Below are 19,883 nucleotides of genomic sequence, written 5' to 3' on the forward strand. Positions count from 1 at the left end.
CACAGAGGAGGTGCCCAGAGACCAGGGGTTTGGAGTCTGCAGCTGCAGATGTACTTAGTGCATGGTATAGGACCAGGAGGGGCCTGCTGGCGGAACTGTGGCCACTAAACCAAAGGGACCCTCAGGCCAAGAAGGGGACACTGGCTTCTTATTGCAGGAAGCCAAGCGCAGGGACCCAGGCTGGCAGAAGGAGTGGCGCTTCCAAGCCACAGACCACCAATGTTTCCTGGACTCTGGCGCTCTTTATTCCTCTCTCCATGCCCTGCCGCCCCCTGCCCCTGCCCCCATTTGCTGCTGGTAAGTTCATTTTCCCAGTCTGGCTCCCGTGCAGAGAGGGCCTGGAGGCCGAGGTGGAAGGTAGCAGCGAGTTGGCCCGCGCTTGGCCCTCCTGCGGTTGCCGCTTCAGCACCAGACTGTCATACACCTGGTAGTTGGCATGGCCTCCCGGGTTCCGGCTGAGTGGCATGAAGGTGGGCGGGGGTGGAGGGTGCTCGGTAGCCTGGACGTCGGGCAGGAGGTGAGAGGGGCGGAGGAGCAGCGCTGAGCTGGGAGCCGGGGCCCGCTGGTCCGAGGCCTCGGCCAGTACCGTGAGGGAGGCGGAGGTGGCCACAGGGCGCCGCAAGGGCAGGATCTCAGCCCATTCGGCCGCCGGGTGCCGCACCTCGTGGGGATCGCGGGAGTAATCCAAGTGTCCCGTGGAGGGGTGCGGGCTGCGGTTGGACTCGCTGTGAGCACAGCTGGGGAGGCTACGTCTGTGGGCCGGTGGGGTGTCGCGCTACCAGGCTTCGGGCCGGTAGCCCCGAGGCACCAGAGCGGATGGAGGCTCAGAGCCCTCCAGACCCAGACTCCGCCGCGGGCCCAGTTGCCGTCCTTTCGGCCCGCGAGCCCCTCGACCTGCACCTGGCCGCCCCCACCGGCGCCCAGCCCCGGCGCCGCCACCTGTGTGCCGGTGTGTCCCTCCACAGCTCCCTCCGACAGAAGCCCCCCCACACACCACCCCGCCCCTCTGGCGTGTCACCGCGGCCGGGTGCGGGAGCGGGATCGAGGGCAGGGGCCGCTTCCCCGGGCCTGCCGGCCACCAGGGGCGGGGTCCTGAGCTCGGCGGGGGCTGTGGGGGCAAGGGTGGCCTGGCCGGGGCTGAGGGGCCGTGGCGACTCAATGGTGGCTCCCAGTGGCTTCGGGCCAGCTGCTGTCGGGCAGGAGGGCCGGCCCGGGCTGCGGCCGGGCTGCGCCTAGCGCCGCGTGGGCGGGCAGGGCCGAGGCCCAAGGGACCGCGGGCCCCGGGCCCTGAAGCCTCCGGGGCCACGTGCCTGTGAGCGACGTGCGGGATCTTGGGCGGGGCGCCAAGCGCCGAAGGGTTTGCTGGGTCACGGCCGCCCTGGGCTGGGAGGTGGTCGCCAAACCCTCCGCCGCCGCCCGATACCCGAGACCTCCGTTCCCCCTGCCTGGGCGGGCGAGGGGGCCCTGCCGGGGCGGGCCGGCCGCCGGGCTGGCGTTAAGGCGCCAGCGCCAGCGAAAGTGGGCCTCAAGAGGCAGCCCGCGGCCCCCGCCCCCGTCTACGGCCATACCACCCTGAACGCGCCCGATCTCGTCTGATCTCGGAAGCTAAGCAGGGTCGGGCCTGGTTAGTACTTGGATGGGAGACCGCCTGGGAATACCGGGTGCTGTAGGCTTTTTGCCTCCCGCTCCGCCCGCCTTCTCCTTCACTCGCCCGCGGCGGGGGCCGCCGGCACCGCCCCCGCCGGGCCCCGCTGCAGGCCCCGCCTCCTCAGGCCCCTCCCACCACGGCGCGCGCCGGCGGGGGCGCTCCCCGCCGGCCCGGCCGGCCAGGCGGCCAGAAGGCGGCCCTGGAAGGCAGCCGCACCCCAGACGCTCCTGGGGCGGCTGGCCCGGACTCAGACTCCGCCGCGGGCCCAGTTGCCGTCCTTTCGGCCCGCGAGCCCCTCGACCTGCACCTGGCCGCCCCCACCGGCGCCCAGCCCCGGCGCCGCCACCTGTGTGCCGGTGTGTCCCTCCACAGCTCCCTCCGACAAAAGCCCCCCCCCCACACCACCCCGCCCCTCTGGCGTGTCACCGCGGCCGGGTGCGGGAGCGGGATCGAGGGCAGGGGCCGCTTCCCCGGGCCTGCCGGCCACCAGGGGCGGGGTCCTGAGCTCGGCGGGGGCTGTGGGGGCAAGGGTGGCCTGGCCGGGGCTGAGGGGCCGTGGCGACTCAATGGTGGCTCCCAGTGGCTTCGGGCCAGCTGCTGTCGGGCAGGAGGGCCGGCCCGGGCTGCGGCCGGGCTGCGCCTAGCGCCGCGTGGGCGGGCAGGGCCGAGGCCCAAGGGACCGCGGGCCCCGGGCCCTGAAGCCTCCGGGGCCACGTGCCTGTGAGCGACGTGCGGGATCTTGGGCGGGGCGCCAAGCGCCGAAGGGTTTGCTGGGTCACGGCCGCCCTGGGCTGGGAGGTGGTCGCCAAACCCTCCGCCGCCGCCCGATACCCGAGACCTCCGTTCCCCCTGCCTGGGCGGGCGAGGGGGCCCTGCCGGGGCGGGCCGGCCGCCGGGCTGGCGTTAAGGCGCCAGCGCCAGCGAAAGTGGGCCTCAAGAGGCAGCCCGCGGCCCCCGCCCCCGTCTACGGCCATACCACCCTGAACGCGCCCGATCTCGTCTGATCTCGGAAGCTAAGCAGGGTCGGGCCTGGTTAGTACTTGGATGGGAGACCGCCTGGGAATACCGGGTGCTGTAGGCTTTTTGCCTCCCGCTCCGCCCGCCTTCTCCTTCACTCGCCCGCGGCGGGGGGGGTGGGGGGTGGGGGTGGGGGTGGGGGGCAGCCGGCTCCGCCCCCGCCGAGCCCCGCTGCAGGCAGTAGTCAAGGTGGTTTGCCTGCCCGAGCAGGAAGCTTGGGCGATGGCAGAAGCGGGAAGAAACTCTTGAGCACAGGTTCTTGGGATCCACGGAGCAGCGCATGCACATGCGATGGCTGCCTACACAGCTGGCTTGCTTGTCTGTGGGGAAAGGCGAGATGGGTCAGGGCCTGGGTTCCTGAGGGGCTGAGAATCAAGGCAGGGATAGAAGAAAGGGGACAGGCCCACATCCCCTGAACCCACGCCGGCGCCCACTCACCTTTGTGGAAAATACGATTGAAAAGTGCCCGCAAGAATCTCTTCAGATGCCTCCAGAGTTGAGGGAAGAAGGGGAGGGGGGAGGCCGGGAGCAGGGTGAGCCCTGAAATCCAACCCTTGTCCGGTCACACCCCAGCAGCCCTCCCACCTCAGCCCCTTCAAGACCCCAGGGCTCCCCCAACCGCGCTGCACAGATCCTGCCCTGACCATAGTCACCACGTTGATCCCCACGTTGAGCAAGATGAAGCTGACCGGGATCAGAAGAATTGAGTATCCTTGCTCCTGGCATTTCCTGGGGATGGGGCCAGTGAACGGCTCGGCTCGGTAGTAGTTTCGCTCACCCATGGCCGTTGGTCCCAGGACTGCCTGGGCCCCCTGCCCTCCAGTTTTAACTGGGAGCCAGACTGGGTCATAATGGGGCAGGTGGTGAGGTCACAGTGAGGGAGGGGGATGAAAAGGAGGGCCCAGAGTGGCATTCCCTGGTAACCAGGGTCAGGTAAGCTGAGGCTGGACAGTCAAACAGGGCCCGGTGGCCGGCATACATCCCCTCGAGCGGTCATTCATTCGCTCACCGCCCGCTGACTCACTTGTTCAAATGACACATTGCGTCTCTTGGCCCCTCTTGAGACTAGGAAGACCTTGGCCTCAGAGGCCTGCTGAAGGCCTGGCTGGAGTCCAGAGCCTCAGCCTTCTTCATGCCCTTCACTGGGCCTGGAGCTGGACCTGCCCAGATGTGGAACCTCCCAGTTTGGAAGCAACTTCTTGTATGAGGCTCTCTGTGGACAGGGACAGCTGAGACACAGAGGAGGTGCCCAGAGACCAGGGGTTTGGAGTCTGCAGCTGCAGATGTACTTAGTGCATGGTATAGGACCAGGAGGGGCCTGCTGGCGGAACTGTGGCCACTAAACCAAAGGGACCCTCAGGCCAAGAAGGGGACACTGGCTTCTTATTGCAGGAAGCCAAGCGCAGGGACCCAGGCTGGCAGAAGGAGTGGCGCTTCCAAGCCACAGACCACCAATGTTTCCTGGACTCTGGCGCTCTTTATTCCTCTCTCCATGCCCTGCCGCCCCCTGCCCCTGCCCCCATTTGCTGCTGGTAAGTTCATTTTCCCAGTCTGGCTCCCGTGCAGAGAGGGCCTGGAGGCCGAGGTGGAAGGTAGCAGCGAGTTGGCCCGCGCTTGGCCCTCCTGCGGTTGCCGCTTCAGCACCAGACTGTCATAAACCTGGTAGTTGGCATTGCCTCCCGGGTTCCGGCTGAGTGGCATGAAGGTGGGCGGGGGTGGAGGGTGCTCGGTAGCCTGGACGTCGGGCAGGAGGTGAGAGGGGCGGAGGAGCAGCGCTGAGCTGGGAGCCGGGGCCCGCTGGTCCGAGGCCTCGGCCAGTACCGTGAGGGAGGCGGAGGTGGCCACAGGGCGCCGCAAGGGCAGGATCTCAGCCCATTCGGCCGCCGGGTGCCGCACCTCGTGGGGATCGCGGGAGTAATCCAAGTGTCCCGTGGAGGGGTGCAGGCTGCGGTTGGACTCGCTGTGAGCACAGCTGGGGAGGCTACGTCTGTGGGCCGGTGGGGTGTCGCGCTACCAGGCTTCGGGCCGGTAGCCCCGAGGCACCAGAGCGGATGGAGGCTCAGAGCCCTCCAGACCCAGACTCCGCCGCGGGCCCAGTTGCCGTCCTTTCGGCCCGCGAGCCCCTCGACCTGCACCTGGCCGCCCCCACCGGCGCCCAGCCCCGGCGCCGCCACCTGTGTGCCGGTGTGTCCCTCCACAGCTCCCTCCGACAAAAGCCCCCCCCCACACCACCCCGCCCCTCTGGCGTGTCACCGCGGCCGGGTGCGGGAGCGGGATCGAGGGCAGGGGCCGCTTCCCCGGGCCTGCCGGCCACCAGGGGCGGGGTCCTGAGCTCGGCGGGGGCTGTGGGGGCAAGGGTGGCCTGGCCGGGGCTGAGGGGCCGTGGCGACTCAATGGTGGCTCCCAGTGGCTTCGGGCCAGCTGCTGTCGGGCAGGAGGGCCGGCCCGGGCTGCGGCCGGGCTGCGCCTAGCGCCGCGTGGGCGGGCAGGGCCGAGGCCCAAGGGACCGCGGGCCCCGGGCCCTGAAGCCTCCGGGGCCACGTGCCTGTGAGCGACGTGCGGGATCTTGGGCGGGGCGCCAAGCGCCGAAGGGTTTGCTGGGTCACGGCCGCCCTGGGCTGGGAGGTGGTCGCCAAACCCTCCGCCGCCGCCCGATACCCGAGACCTCCGTTCCCCCTGCCTGGGCGGGCGAGGGGGCCCTGCCGGGGCGGGCCGGCCGCCGGGCTGGCGTTAAGGCGCCAGCGCCAGCGAAAGTGGGCCTCAAGAGGCAGCCCGCGGCCCCCGCCCCCGTCTACGGCCATACCACCCTGAACGCGCCCGATCTCGTCTGATCTCGGAAGCTAAGCAGGGTCGGGCCTGGTTAGTACTTGGATGGGAGACCGCCTGGGAATACCGGGTGCTGTAGGCTTTTTGCCTCCCGCTCCGCCCGCCTTCTCCTTCACTCGCCCGCGGCGGGGGCCGCCGGCACCGCCCCCGCCGGGCCCCGCTGCAGGCCCCGCCTCCTCAGGCCCCTCCCACCACGGCGCGCGCCGGCGGGGGCGCTCCCCGCCGGCCCGGCCGGCCAGGCGGCCAGAAGGCGGCCCTGGAAGGCAGCCGCACCCCAGACGCTCCTGGGGCGGCTGGCCCGGACTCAGACTCCGCCGCGGGCCCAGTTGCCGTCCTTTCGGCCCGCGAGCCCCTCGACCTGCACCTGGCCGCCCCCACCGGCGCCCAGCCCCGGCGCCGCCACCTGTGTGCCGGTGTGTCCCTCCACAGCTCCCTCCGACAAAAGCCCCCACCACCACCACCCCGCCCCTCTGGCGTGTCACCGCGGCCGGGTGCGGGAGCGGGATCGAGGGCAGGGGCCGCTTCCGCGGGCCTGCCGGCCACCAGGGGCGGGGTCCTGAGCTCGGCGGGGGCTGTGGGGGCAAGGGTGGCCTGGCCGGGGCTGAGGGGCCGTGGCGACTCAATGGTGGCTCCCAGTGGCTTCGGGCCAGCTGCTGTCGGGCAGGAGGGCCGGCCCGGGCTGCGGCCGGGCTGCGCCTAGCGCCGCGTGGGCGGGCAGGGCCGAGGCCCAAGGGACCGCGGGCCCCGGGCCCTGAAGCCTCCGGGGCCACGTGCCTGTGAGCGACGTGCGGGATCTTGGGCGGGGCGCCAAGCGCCGAAGGGTTTGCTGGGTCACGGCCGCCCTGGGCTGGGAGGTGGTCGCCAAACCCTCCGCCGCCGCCCGATACCCGAGACCTCCGTTCCCCCTGCCTGGGCGGGCGAGGGGGCCCTGCCGGGGCGGGCCGGCCGCCGGGCTGGCGTTAAGGCGCCAGCGCCAGCGAAAGTGGGCCTCAAGAGGCAGCCCGCGGCCCCCGCCCCCGTCTACGGCCATACCACCCTGAACGCGCCCGATCTCGTCTGATCTCGGAAGCTAAGCAGGGTCGGGCCTGGTTAGTACTTGGATGGGAGACCGCCTGGGAATACCGGGTGCTGTAGGCTTTTTGCCTCCCGCTCCGCCCGCCTTCTCCTTCACTCGCCCGCGGCGGGGGCCGCCGGCACCGCCCCCGCCGGGCCCCGCTGCAGGCCCCGCCTCCTCAGGCCCCTCCCACCACGGCGCGCGCCGGCGGGGGCGCTCCCCGCCGGCCCGGCCGGCCAGGCGGCCAGAAGGCGGCCCTGGAAGGCAGCCGCACCCCAGACGCTCCTGGGGCGGCTGGCCCGGACTCAGACTCCGCCGCGGGCCCAGTTGCCGTCCTTTCGGCCCGCGAGCCCCTCGACCTGCACCTGGCCGCCCCCACCGGCGCCCAGCCCCGGCGCCGCCACCTGTGTGCCGGTGTGTCCCTCCACAGCTCCCTCCGACAGAAGCCCCCCCCCCACACCACCCCGCCCCTCTGGCGTGTCACCGCGGCCGGGTGCGGGAGCGGGATCGAGGGCAGGGGCCGCTTCCCCGGGCCTGCCGGCCACCAGGGGCGGGGTCCTGAGCTCGGCGGGGGCTGTGGGGGCAAGGGTGGCCTGGCCGGGGCTGAGGGGCCGTGGCGACTCAATGGTGGCTCCCAGTGGCTTCGGGCCAGCTGCTGTCGGGCAGGAGGGCCGGCCCGGGCTGCGGCCGGGCTGCGCCTAGCGCCGCGTGGGCGGGCAGGGCCGAGGCCCAAGGGACCGCGGGCCCCGGGCCCTGAAGCCTCCGGGGCCACGTGCCTGTGAGCGACGTGCGGGATCTTGGGCGGGGCGCCAAGCGCCGAAGGGTTTGCTGGGTCACGGCCGCCCTGGGCTGGGAGGTGGTCGCCAAACCCTCCGCCGCCGCCCGATACCCGAGACCTCCGTTCCCCCTGCCTGGGCGGGCGAGGGGGCCCTGCCGGGGCGGGCCGGCCGCCGGGCTGGCGTTAAGGCGCCAGCGCCAGCGAAAGTGGGCCTCAAGAGGCAGCCCGCGGCCCCCGCCCCCGTCTACGGCCATACCACCCTGAACGCGCCCGATCTCGTCTGATCTCGGAAGCTAAGCAGGGTCGGGCCTGGTTAGTACTTGGATGGGAGACCGCCTGGGAATACCGGGTGCTGTAGGCTTTTTGCCTCCCGCTCCGCCCGCCTTCTCCTTCACTCGCCCGCGGCGGGGGGGGGGGGGGGGGGTGGGGGTGGGGGGGGGGGCAGCCGGCTCCGCCCCCGCCGAGCCCCGCTGCAGGCAGTAGTCAAGGTGGTTTGCCTGCCCGAGCAGGAAGCTTGGGCGATGGCAGAAGCGGGAAGAAACTCTTGAGCACAGGTTCTTGGGATCCACGGAGCAGCGCATGCACATGCGATGGCTGCCTACACAGCTGGCTTGCTTGTCTGTGGGGAAAGGCGAGATGGGTCAGGGCCTGGGTTCCTGAGGGGCTGAGAATCAAGGCAGGGATAGAAGAAAGGGGACAGGCCCACATCCCCTGAACCCACGCCGGCGCCCACTCACCTTTGTGGAAAATACGATTGAAAAGTGCCCGCAAGAATCTCTTCAGATGCCTCCAGAGTTGAGGGAAGAAGGGGAGGGGGGAGGCCGGGAGCAGGGTGAGCCCTGAAATCCAACCCTTGTCCGGTCACACCCCAGCAGCCCTCCCACCTCAGCCCCTTCAAGACCCCAGGGCTCCCCCAACCGCGCTGCACAGATCCTGCCCTGACCATAGTCACCACGTTGATCCCCACGTTGAGCAAGATGAAGCTGACCGGGATCAGAAGAATTGAGTATCCTTGCTCCTGGCATTTCCTGGGGATGGGGCCAGTGAACGGCTCGGCTCGGTAGTAGTTTCGCTCACCCATGGCCGTTGGTCCCAGGACTGCCTGGGCCCCCTGCCCTCCAGTTTTAACTGGGAGCCAGACTGGGTCATAATGGGGCAGGTGGTGAGGTCACAGTGAGGGAGGGGGATGAAAAGGAGGGCCCAGAGTGGCATTCCCTGGTAACCAGGGTCAGGTAAGCTGAGGCTGGACAGTCAAACAGGGCCCGGTGGCCGGCATACATCCCCTCGAGCGGTCATTCATTCGCTCACCGCCCGCTGACTCACTTGTTCAAATGACACATTGCGTCTCTTGGCCCCTCTTGAGACTAGGAAGACCTTGGCCTCAGAGGCCTGCTGAAGGCCTGGCTGGAGTCCAGAGCCTCAGCCTTCTTCATGCCCTTCACTGGGCCTGGAGCTGGACCTGCCCAGATGTGGAACCTCCCAGTTTGGAAGCAACTTCTTGTATGAGGCTCTCTGTGGACAGGGACAGCTGAGACACAGAGGAGGTGCCCAGAGACCAGGGGTTTGGAGTCTGCAGCTGCAGATGTACTTAGTGCATGGTATAGGACCAGGAGGGGCCTGCTGGCGGAACTGTGGCCACTAAACCAAAGGGACCCTCAGGCCAAGAAGGGGACACTGGCTTCTTATTGCAGGAAGCCAAGCGCAGGGACCCAGGCTGGCAGAAGGAGTGGCGCTTCCAAGCCACAGACCACCAATGTTTCCTGGACTCTGGCGCTCTTTATTCCTCTCTCCATGCCCTGCCGCCCCCTGCCCCTGCCCCCATTTGCTGCTGGTAAGTTCATTTTCCCAGTCTGGCTCCCGTGCAGAGAGGGCCTGGAGGCCGAGGTGGAAGGTAGCAGCGAGTTGGCCCGCGCTTGGCCCTCCTGCGGTTGCCGCTTCAGCACCAGACGGTCATACACCTGGTAGTTGGCATTGCCTCCCGGGTTCCGGCTGAGTGGCATGAAGGTGGGCGGGGGTGGAGGGTGCTCGGTAGCCTGGACGTCGGGCAGGAGGTGAGAGGGGCGGAGGAGCAGCGCTGAGCTGGGAGCCGGGGCCCGCTGGTCCGAGGCCTCGGCCAGTACCGTGAGGGAGGCGGAGGTGGCCACAGGGCGCCGCAAGGGCAGGATCTCAGCCCATTCGGCCGCCGGGTGCCGCACCTCGTGGGGATCGCGGGAGTAATCCAAGTGTCCCGTGGAGGGGTGCAGGCTGCGGTTGGACTCGCTGTGAGCACAGCTGGGGAGGCTACGTCTGTGGGCCGGTGGGGTGTCGCGCTACCAGGCTTCGGGCCGGTAGCCCCGAGGCACCAGAGCGGATGGAGGCTCAGAGCCCTCCAGACCCAGACTCCGCCGCGGGCCCAGTTGCCGTCCTTTCGGCCCGCGAGCCCCTCGACCTGCACCTGGCCGCCCCCACCGGCGCCCAGCCCCGGCGCCGCCACCTGTGTGCCGGTGTGTCCCTCCACAGCTCCCTCCGACAGAAGCCCCCCCACACACCACCCCGCCCCTCTGGCGTGTCACCGCGGCCGGGTGCGGGAGCGGGATCGAGGGCAGGGGCCGCTTCCCCGGGCCTGCCGGCCACCAGGGGCGGGGTCCTGAGCTCGGCGGGGGCTGTGGGGGCAAGGGTGGCCTGGCCGGGGCTGAGGGGCCGTGGCGACTCAATGGTGGCTCCCAGTGGCTTCGGGCCAGCTGCTGTCAGGCAGGAGGGCCGGCCCGGGCTGCGGCCGGGCTGCGCCTAGCGCCGCGTGGGCGGGCAGGGCCGAGGCCCAAGGGACCTGTGAGCGACGTGCGGGATCTTGGGCGGGGCGCCAAGCGCCGAAGGGTTTGCTGGGTCACGGCCGCCCTGGGCTGGGAGGTGGTCGCCAAACCCTCCGCCGCCGCCCGATACCCGAGACCTCCGTTCCCCCTGCCTGGGCGGGCGAGGGGGCCCTGCCGGGGCGGGCCGGCCGCCGGGCTGGCGTTAAGGCGCCAGCGCCAGCGAAAGTGGGCCTCAAGAGGCAGCCCGCGGCCCCCGCCCCCGTCTACGGCCATACCACCCTGAACGCGCCCGATCTCGTCTGATCTCGGAAGCTAAGCAGGGTCGGGCCTGGTTAGTACTTGGATGGGAGACCGCCTGGGAATACCGGGTGCTGTAGGCTTTTTGCCTCCCGCTCCGCCCGCCTTCTCCTTCACTCGCCCGCGGCGGGGGGGGGGGGGGGGGGGTGGGGGTGGGGGTGGGGGGCAGCCGGCTCCGCCCCCGCCGAGCCCCGCTGCAGGCAGTAGTCAAGGTGGTTTGCCTGCCCGAGCAGGAAGCTTGGGCGATGGCAGAAGCGGGAAGAAACTCTTGAGCACAGGTTCTTGGGATCCACGGAGCAGCGCATGCACATGCGATGGCTGCCTACACAGCTGGCTTGCTTGTCTGTGGGGAAAGGCGAGATGGGTCAGGGCCTGGGTTCCTGAGGGGCTGAGAATCAAGGCAGGGATAGAAGAAAGGGGACAGGCCCACATCCCCTGAACCCACGCCGGCGCCCACTCACCTTTGTGGAAAATACGATTGAAAAGTGCCCGCAAGAATCTCTTCAGATGCCTCCAGAGTTGAGGGAAGAAGGGGAGGGGGGAGGCCGGGAGCAGGGTGAGCCCTGAAATCCAACCCTTGTCCGGTCACACCCCAGCAGCCCTCCCACCTCAGCCCCTTCAAGACCCCAGGGCTCCCCCAACCGCGCTGCACAGATCCTGCCCTGACCATAGTCACCACGTTGATCCCCACGTTGAGCAAGATGAAGCTGACCGGGATCAGAAGAATTGAGTATCCTTGCTCCTGGCATTTCCTGGGGATGGGGCCAGTGAACGGCTCGGCTCGGTAGTAGTTTCGCTCACCCATGGCCGTTGGTCCCAGGACTGCCTGGGCCCCCTGCCCTCCAGTTTTAACTGGGAGCCAGACTGGGTCATAATGGGGCAGGTGGTGAGGTCACAGTGAGGGAGGGGGATGAAAAGGAGGGCCCAGAGTGGCATTCCCTGGTAACCAGGGTCAGGTAAGCTGAGGCTGGACAGTCAAACAGGGCCCGGTGGCCGGCATACATCCCCTCGAGCGGTCATTCATTCGCTCACCGCCCGCTGACTCACTTGTTCAAATGACACATTGCGTCTCTTGGCCCCTCTTGAGACTAGGAAGACCTTGGCCTCAGAGGCCTGCTGAAGGCCTGGCTGGAGTCCAGAGCCTCAGCCTTCTTCATGCCCTTCACTGGGCCTGGAGCTGGACCTGCCCAGATGTGGAACCTCCCAGTTTGGAAGCAACTTCTTGTATGAGGCTCTCTGTGGACAGGGACAGCTGAGACACAGAGGAGGTGCCCAGAGACCAGGGGTTTGGAGTCTGCAGCTGCAGATGTACTTAGTGCATGGTATAGGACCAGGAGGGGCCTGCTGGCGGAACTGTGGCCACTAAACCAAAGGGACCCTCAGGCCAAGAAGGGGACACTGGCTTCTTATTGCAGGAAGCCAAGCGCAGGGACCCAGGCTGGCAGAAGGAGTGGCGCTTCCAAGCCACAGACCACCAATGTTTCCTGGACTCTGGCGCTCTTTATTCCTCTCTCCATGCCCTGCCGCCCCCTGCCCCTGCCCCCATTTGCTGCTGGTAAGTTCATTTTCCCAGTCTGGCTCCCGTGCAGAGAGGGCCTGGAGGCCGAGGTGGAAGGTAGCAGCGAGTTGGCCCGCGCTTGGCCCTCCTGCGGTTGCCGCTTCAGCACCAGACGGTCATACACCTGGTAGTTGGCATGGCCTCCCGGGTTCCGGCTGAGTGGCATGAAGGTGGGCGGGGGTGGAGGGTGCTCGGTAGCCTGGACGTCGGGCAGGAGGTGAGAGGGGCGGAGGAGCAGCGCTGAGCTGGGAGCCGGGGCCCGCTGGTCCGAGGCCTCGGCCAGTACCGTGAGGGAGGCGGAGGTGGCCACAGGGCGCCGCAAGGGCAGGATCTCAGCCCATTCGGCCGCCGGGTGCCGCACCTCGTGGGGATCGCGGGAGTAATCCAAGTGTCCCGTGGAGGGGTGCAGGCTGCGGTTGGACTCGCTGTGAGCACAGCTGGGGAGGCTACGTCTGTGGGCCGGTGGGGTGTCGCGCTACCAGGCTTCGGGCCGGTAGCCCCGAGGCACCAGAGCGGATGGAGGCTCAGAGCCCTCCAGACCCAGACTCCGCCGCGGGCCCAGTTGCCGTCCTTTCGGCCCGCGAGCCCCTCGACCTGCACCTGGCCGCCCCCACCGGCGCCCAGCCCCGGCGCCGCCACCTGTGTGCCGGTGTGTCCCTCCACAGCTCCCTCCGACAGAAGCCCCCCCACACACCACCCCGCCCCTCTGGCGTGTCACCGCGGCCGGGTGCGGGAGCGGGATCGAGGGCAGGGGCCGCTTCCCCGGGCCTGCCGGCCACCAGGGGCGGGGTCCTGAGCTCGGCGGGGGCTGTGGGGGCAAGGGTGGCCTGGCCGGGGCTGAGGGGCCGTGGCGACTCAATGGTGGCTCCCAGTGGCTTCGGGCCAGCTGCTGTCAGGCAGGAGGGCCGGCCCGGGCTGCGGCCGGGCTGCGCCTAGCGCCGCGTGGGCGGGCAGGGCCGAGGCCCAAGGGACCTGTGAGCGACGTGCGGGATCTTGGGCGGGGCGCCAAGCGCCGAAGGGTTTGCTGGGTCACGGCCGCCCTGGGCTGGGAGGTGGTCGCCAAACCCTCCGCCGCCGCCCGATACCCGAGACCTCCGTTCCCCCTGCCTGGGCGGGCGAGGGGGCCCTGCCGGGGCGGGCCGGCCGCCGGGCTGGCGTTAAGGCGCCAGCGCCAGCGAAAGTGGGCCTCAAGAGGCAGCCCGCGGCCCCCGCCCCCGTCTACGGCCATACCACCCTGAACGCGCCCGATCTCGTCTGATCTCGGAAGCTAAGCAGGGTCGGGCCTGGTTAGTACTTGGATGGGAGACCGCCTGGGAATACCGGGTGCTGTAGGCTTTTTGCCTCCCGCTCCGCCCGCCTTCTCCTTCACTCGCCCGCGGCGGGGGGGGGGTGGGGGGGGGGTGGGGGTGGGGGTGGGGGGCAGCCGGCTCCGCCCCCGCCGAGCCCCGCTGCAGGCAGTAGTCAAGGTGGTTTGCCTGCCCGAGCAGGAAGCTTGGGCGATGGCAGAAGCGGGAAGAAACTCTTGAGCACAGGTTCTTGGGATCCACGGAGCAGCGCATGCACATGCGATGGCTGCCTACACAGCTGGCTTGCTTGTCTGTGGGGAAAGGCGAGATGGGTCAGGGCCTGGGTTCCTGAGGGGCTGAGAATCAAGGCAGGGATAGAAGAAAGGGGACAGGCCCACATCCCCTGAACCCACGCCGGCGCCCACTCACCTTTGTGGAAAATACGATTGAAAAGTGCCCGCAAGAATCTCTTCAGATGCCTCCAGAGTTGAGGGAAGAAGGGGAGGGGGGAGGCCGGGAGCAGGGTGAGCCCTGAAATCCAACCCTTGTCCGGTCACACCCCAGCAGCCCTCCCACCTCAGCCCCTTCAAGACCCCAGGGCTCCCCCAACCGCGCTGCACAGATCCTGCCCTGACCATAGTCACCACGTTGATCCCCACGTTGAGCAAGATGAAGCTGACCGGGATCAGAAGAATTGAGTATCCTTGCTCCTGGCATTTCCTGGGGATGGGGCCAGTGAACGGCTCGGCTCGGTAGTAGTTTCGCTCACCCATGGCCGTTGGTCCCAGGACTGCCTGGGCCCCCTGCCCTCCAGTTTTAACTGGGAGCCAGACTGGGTCATAATGGGGCAGGTGGTGAGGTCACAGTGAGGGAGGGGGATGAAAAGGAGGGCCCAGAGTGGCATTCCCTGGTAACCAGGGTCAGGTAAGCTGAGGCTGGACAGTCAAACAGGGCCCGGTGGCCGGCATACATCCCCTCGAGCGGTCATTCATTCGCTCACCGCCCGCTGACTCACTTGTTCAAATGACACATTGCGTCTCTTGGCCCCTCTTGAGACTAGGAAGACCTTGGCCTCAGAGGCCTGCTGAAGGCCTGGCTGGAGTCCAGAGCCTCAGCCTTCTTCATGCCCTTCACTGGGCCTGGAGCTGGACCTGCCCAGATGTGGAACCTCCCAGTTTGGAAGCAACTTCTTGTATGAGGCTCTCTGTGGACAGGGACAGCTGAGACACAGAGGAGGTGCCCAGAGACCAGGGGTTTGGAGTCTGCAGCTGCAGATGTACTTAGTGCATGGTATAGGACCAGGAGGGGCCTGCTGGCGGAACTGTGGCCACTAAACCAAAGGGACCCTCAGGCCAAGAAGGGGACACTGGCTTCTTATTGCAGGAAGCCAAGCGCAGGGACCCAGGCTGGCAGAAGGAGTGGCGCTTCCAAGCCACAGACCACCAATGTTTCCTGGACTCTGGCGCTCTTTATTCCTCTCTCCATGCCCTGCCGCCCCCTGCCCCTACCCCCATTTGCTGCTGGTAAGTTCATTTTCCCAGTCTGGCTCCCGTGCAGAGAGGGCCTGGAGGCCGAGGTGGAAGGTAGCAGCGAGTTGGCCCGCGCTTGGCCCTCCTGCGGTTGCCGCTTCAGCACCAGACTGTCATACACCTGGTAGTTGGCATGGCCTCCCGGGTTCCGGCTGAGTGGCATGAAGGTGGGCGGGGGTGGAGGGTGCTCGGTAGCCTGGACGTCGGGCAGGAGGTGAGAGGGGCGGAGGAGCAGCGCTGAGCTGGGAGCCGGGGCCCGCTGGTCCGAGGCCTCGGCCAGTACCGTGAGGGAGGCGGAGGTGGCCACAGGGCGGCGCAAGGGCAGGATCTCAGCCCATTCGGCCGCCGGGTGCCGCACCTCGTGGGGATCGCGGGAGTAATCCAAGTGTCCCGTGGAGGGGTGCAGGCTGCGGTTGGACTCGCTGTGAGCACAGCTGGGGAGGCTACGTCTGTGGGCCGGTGGGGTGTCGCGCTACCAGGCTTCGGGCCGGTAGCCCCGAGGCACCAGAGCGGATGGAGGCTCAGAGCCCTCCAGACCCAGACTCCGCCGCGGGCCCAGTTGCCGTCCTTTCGGCCCGCGAGCCCCTCGACCTGCACCTGGCCGCCCCCACCGGCGCCCAGCCCCGGCGCCGCCACCTGTGTGCCGGTGTGTCCCTCCACAGCTCCCTCCGACAAAAGCCCCCACCACCACCACCCCGCCCCTCTGGCGTGTCACCGCGGCCGGGTGCGGGAGCGGGATCGAGGGCAGGGGCCGCTTCCGCGGGCCTGCCGGCCACCAGGGGCGGGGTCCTGAGCTCGGCGGGGGCTGTGGGGGCAAGGGTGGCCTGGCCGGGGCTGAGGGGCCGTGGCGACTCAATGGTGGCTCCCAGTGGCTTCGGGCCAGCTGCTGTCGGGCAGGAGGGCCGGCCCGGGCTGCGGCCGGGCTGCGCCTAGCGCCGCGTGGGCGGGCAGGGCCGAGGCCCAAGGGACCGCGGGCCCCGGGCCCTGAAGCCTCCGGGGCCACGTGCCTGTGAGCGACGTGCGGGATCTTGGGCGGGGCGCCAAGCGCCGAAGGGTTTGCTGGGTCACGGCCGCCCTGGGCTGGGAGGTGGTCGCCAAACCCTCCGCCGCCGCCCGATACCCGAGACCTCCGTTCCCCCTGCCTGGGCGGGCGAGGGGGCCCTGCCGGGGCGGGCCGGCCGCCGGGCTGGCGTTAAGGCGCCAGCGCCAGCGAAAGTGGGCCTCAAGAGGCAGCCCGCGGCCCCCGCCCCCGTCTACGGCCATACCACCCTGAACGCGCCCGATCTCGTCTGATCTCGGAAGCTAAGCAGGGTCGGGCCTGGTTAGTACTTGGATGGGAGACCGCCTGGGAATACCGGGTGCTGTAGGCTTTTTGCCTCCCGCTCCGCCCGCCTTCTCCTTCACTCGCCCGCGGCGGGGGGTGGGGGGGTGGGGTGGGGGTGGGGGTGGGGGGCAGCCGGCTCCGCCCCCGCCGAGCCCCGCTGCAGGCAGTAGTCAAGGTGGTTTGCCTGCCCGAGCAGGAAGCTTGGGCGATGGCAGAAGCGGGAAGAAACTCTTGAGCACAGGTTCTTGGGATCCACGGAGCAGCGCATGCACATGCGATGGCTGCCTACACAGCTGGCTTGCTTGTCTGTGGGGAAAGGCGAGATGGGTCAGGGCCTGGGTTCCTGAGGGGCTGAGAATCAAGGCAGGGATAGAAGAAAGGGGACAGGCCCACATCCCCTGAACCCACGCCGGCGCCCACTCACCTTTGTGGAAAATACGATTGAAAAGTGCCCGCAAGAATCTCTTCAGATGCCTCCAGAGTTGAGGGAAGAAGGGGAGGGGGGAGGCCGGGAGCAGGGTGAGCCCTGAAATCCAACCCTTGTCCGGTCACACCCCAGCAGCCCTCCCACCTCAGCCCCTTCAAGACCCCAGGGCTCCCCCAACCGCGCTGCACAGATCCTGCCCTGACCATAGTCACCACGTTGATCCCCACGTTGAGCAAGATGAAGCTGACCGGGATCAGAAGAATTGAGTATCCTTGCTCCTGGCATTTCCTGGGGATGGGGCCAGTGAACGGCTCGGCTCGGTAGTAGTTTCGCTCACCCATGGCCGTTGGTCCCAGGACTGCCTGGGCCCCCTGCCCTCCAGTTTTAACTGGGAGCCAGACTGGGTCATAATGGGGCAGGTGGTGAGGTCACAGTGAGGGAGGGGGATGAAAAGGAGGGCCCAGAGTGGCATTCCCTGGTAACCAGGGTCAGGTAAGCTGAGGCTGGACAGTCAAACAGGGCCCGGTGGCCGGCATACATCCCCTCGAGCGGTCATTCATTCGCTCACCGCCCGCTGACTCACTTGTTCAAATGACACATTGCGTCTCTTGGCCCCTCTTGAGACTAGGAAGACCTTGGCCTCAGAGGCCTGCTGAAGGCCTGGCTGGAGTCCAGAGCCTCAGCCTTCTTCATGCCCTTCACTGGGCCTGGAGCTGGACCTGCCCAGATGTGGAACCTCCCAGTTTGGAAGCAACTTCTTGTATGAGGCTCTCTGTGGACAGGGACAGCTGAGACACAGAGGAGGTGCCCAGAGACCAGGGGTTTGGAGTCTGCAGCTGCAGATGTACTTAGTGCATGGTATAGGACCAGGAGGGGCCTGCTGGCGGAACTGTGGCCACTAAACCAAAGGGACCCTCAGGCCAAGAAGGGGACACTGGCTTCTTATTGCAGGAAGCCAAGCGCAGGGACCCAGGCTGGCAGAAGGAGTGGCGCTTCCAAGCCACAGACCACCAATGTTTCCTGGACTCTGGCGCTCTTTATTCCTCTCTCCATGCCCTGCCGCCCCCTGCCCCTGCCCCCATTTGCTGCTGGTAAGTTCATTTTCCCAGTCTGGCTCCCGTGCAGAGAGGGCCTGGAGGCCGAGGTGGAAGGTAGCAGCGAGTTGGCCCGCGCTTGGCCCTCCTGCGGTTGCCGCTTCAGCACCAGACGGTCATACACCTGGTAGTTGGCATGGCCTCCCGGGTTCCGGCTGAGTGGCATGAAGGTGGGCGGGGGTGGAGGGTGCTCGGTAGCCTGGACGTCGGGCAGGAGGTGAGAGGGGCGGAGGAGCAGCGCTGAGCTGGGAGCCGGGGCCCGCTGGTCCGAGGCCTCGGCCAGTACCGTGAGGGAGGCGGAGGTGGCCACAGGGCGCCGCAAGGGCAGGATCTCAGCCCATTCGGCCGCCGGGTGCCGCACCTCGTGGGGATCGCGGGAGTAATCCAAGTGTCCCGTGGAGGGGTGCGGGCTGCGGTTGGACTCGCTGTGAGCACAGCTGGGGAGGCTACGTCTGTGGGCCGGTGGGGTGTCGCGCTACCAGGCTTCGGGCCGGTAGCCCCGAGGCACCAGAGCGGATGGAGGCTCAGAGCCCTCCAGACCCAGACTCCGCCGCGGGCCCAGTTGCCGTCCTTTCGGCCCGCGAGCCCCTCGACCTGCACCTGGCCGCCCCCACCGGCGCCCAGCCCCGGCGCCGCCACCTGTGTGCCGGTGTGTCCCTCCACAGCTCCCTCCGACAGAAGCCCCCCCCCACACCACCCCGCCCCTCTGGCGTGTCACCGCGGCCGGGTGCGGGAGCGGGATCGAGGGCAGGGGCCGCTTCCCCGGGCCTGCCGGCCACCAGGGGCGGGGTCCTGAGCTCGGCGGGGGCTGTGGGGGCAAGGGTGGCCTGGCCGGGGCTGAGGGGCCGTGGCGACTCAATGGTGGCTCCCAGTGGCTTCGGGCCAGCTGCTGTCGGGCAGGAGGGCCGGCCCGGGCTGCGGCCGGGCTGCGCCTAGCGCCGCGTGGGCGGGCAGGGCCGAGGCCCAAGGGACCGCGGGCCCCGGGCCCTGAAGCCTCCGGGGCCACGTGCCTGTGAGCGACGTGCGGGATCTTGGGCGGGGCGCCAAGCGCCGAAGGGTTTGCTGGGTCACGGCCGCCCTGGGCTGGGAGGTGGTCGCCAAACCCTCCGCCGCCGCCCGATACCCGAGACCTCCGTTCCCCCTGCCTGGGCGGGCGAGGGGGCCCTGCCGGGGCGGGCCGGCCGCCGGGCTGGCGTTAAGGCGCCAGCGCCAGCGAAAGTGGGCCTCAAGAGGCAGCCCGCGGCCCCCGCCCCCGTCTACGGCCATACCACCCTGAACGCGCCCGATCTCGTCTGATCTCGGAAGCTAAGCAGGGTCGGGCCTGGTTAGTACTTGGATGGGAGACCGCCTGGGAATACCGGGTGCTGTAGGCTTTTTGCCTCCCGCTCCGCCCGCCTTCTCCTTCACTCGCCCGCGGCGGGGGCCGCCGGCACCGCCCCCGCCGGGCCCCGCTGCAGGCCCCGCCTCCTCAGGCCCCTCCCACCACGGCGCGCGCCGGCGGGGGCGCTCCCCGCCGGCCCGGCCGGCCAGGCGGCCAGAAGGCGGCCCTGGAAGGCAGCCGCACCCCAGACGCTCCTGGGGCGGCTGGCCCGGACTCAGACTCCGCCGCGGGCCCAGTTGCCGTCCTTTCGGCCCGCGAGCCCCTCGACCTGCACCTGGCCGCCCCCACCGGCGCCCAGCCCCGGCGCCGCCACCTGTGTGCCGGTGTGTCCCTCCACAGCTCCCTCCGACAAAAGCCCCCCCCCACACCACCCCGCCCCTCTGGCGTGTCACCGCGGCCGGGTGCGGGAGCGGGATCGAGGGCAGGGGCCGCTTCCCCGGGCCTGCCGGCCACCAGGGGCGGGGTCCTGAGCTCGGCGGGGGCTGTGGGGGCAAGGGTGGCCTGGCCGGGGCTGAGGGGCCGTGGCGACTCAATGGTGGCTCCCAGTGGCTTCGGGCCAGCTGCTGTCGGGCAGGAGGGCCGGCCCGGGCTGCGGCCGGGCTGCGCCTAGCGCCGCGTGGGCGGGCAGGGCCGAGGCCCAAGGGACCGCGGGCCCCGGGCCCTGAAGCCTCCGGGGCCACGTGCCTGTGAGCGACGTGCGGGATCTTGGGCGGGGCGCCAAGCGCCGAAGGGTTTGCTGGGTCACGGCCGCCCTGGGCTGGGAGGTGGTCGCCAAACCCTCCGCCGCCGCCCGATACCCGAGACCTCCGTTCCCCCTGCCTGGGCGGGCGAGGGGGCCCTGCCGGGGCGGGCCGGCCGCCGGGCTGGCGTTAAGG

The 19,883-nt window shown here is 69.3% G+C and overlaps 9 non-coding genes across 9 annotated transcripts; all 9 read left to right on the forward strand.

Moving 5' to 3' along the window:
• Positions 1–1,554: 1,554 nt before the first annotated feature.
• LOC132512286 (5S ribosomal RNA) lies at positions 1,555–1,673 on the forward strand. Its single transcript, XR_009538018.1, has one exon. It is a non-coding gene; the product is annotated as a 5S ribosomal RNA (ribosomal RNA).
• A 937-nt stretch (positions 1,674–2,610) lies between these two features.
• LOC132512287 (5S ribosomal RNA) lies at positions 2,611–2,729 on the forward strand. Its single transcript, XR_009538019.1, has one exon. It is a non-coding gene; the product is annotated as a 5S ribosomal RNA (ribosomal RNA).
• A 2,725-nt stretch (positions 2,730–5,454) lies between these two features.
• LOC132512288 (5S ribosomal RNA) lies at positions 5,455–5,573 on the forward strand. Its single transcript, XR_009538020.1, has one exon. It is a non-coding gene; the product is annotated as a 5S ribosomal RNA (ribosomal RNA).
• A 936-nt stretch (positions 5,574–6,509) lies between these two features.
• On the forward strand, positions 6,510–6,628 carry LOC132512289 (5S ribosomal RNA). Its single transcript, XR_009538021.1, has one exon. It is a non-coding gene; the product is annotated as a 5S ribosomal RNA (ribosomal RNA).
• Positions 6,629–7,565: 937 nt separating this feature from the next.
• Positions 7,566–7,684, forward strand: LOC132512290 (5S ribosomal RNA). The gene has a single exon (XR_009538022.1). It is a non-coding gene; the product is annotated as a 5S ribosomal RNA (ribosomal RNA).
• A 2,689-nt stretch (positions 7,685–10,373) lies between these two features.
• On the forward strand, positions 10,374–10,492 carry LOC132512292 (5S ribosomal RNA). The gene has a single exon (XR_009538024.1). It is a non-coding gene; the product is annotated as a 5S ribosomal RNA (ribosomal RNA).
• A 2,691-nt stretch (positions 10,493–13,183) lies between these two features.
• LOC132512293 (5S ribosomal RNA) lies at positions 13,184–13,302 on the forward strand. The gene has a single exon (XR_009538025.1). It is a non-coding gene; the product is annotated as a 5S ribosomal RNA (ribosomal RNA).
• Positions 13,303–16,033: 2,731 nt separating this feature from the next.
• LOC132512294 (5S ribosomal RNA) lies at positions 16,034–16,152 on the forward strand. Its single transcript, XR_009538026.1, has one exon. It is a non-coding gene; the product is annotated as a 5S ribosomal RNA (ribosomal RNA).
• A 2,729-nt stretch (positions 16,153–18,881) lies between these two features.
• Positions 18,882–19,000, forward strand: LOC132512295 (5S ribosomal RNA). Its single transcript, XR_009538027.1, has one exon. It is a non-coding gene; the product is annotated as a 5S ribosomal RNA (ribosomal RNA).
• The last annotated feature ends 883 nt before the right edge of the window (positions 19,001–19,883 follow it).

This window comes from Lagenorhynchus albirostris, chromosome 20 (assembly GCF_949774975.1).
Source record: "Lagenorhynchus albirostris chromosome 20, mLagAlb1.1, whole genome shotgun sequence".
NCBI classification, from domain to species: domain Eukaryota; kingdom Metazoa; phylum Chordata; class Mammalia; order Artiodactyla; family Delphinidae; genus Lagenorhynchus; species Lagenorhynchus albirostris.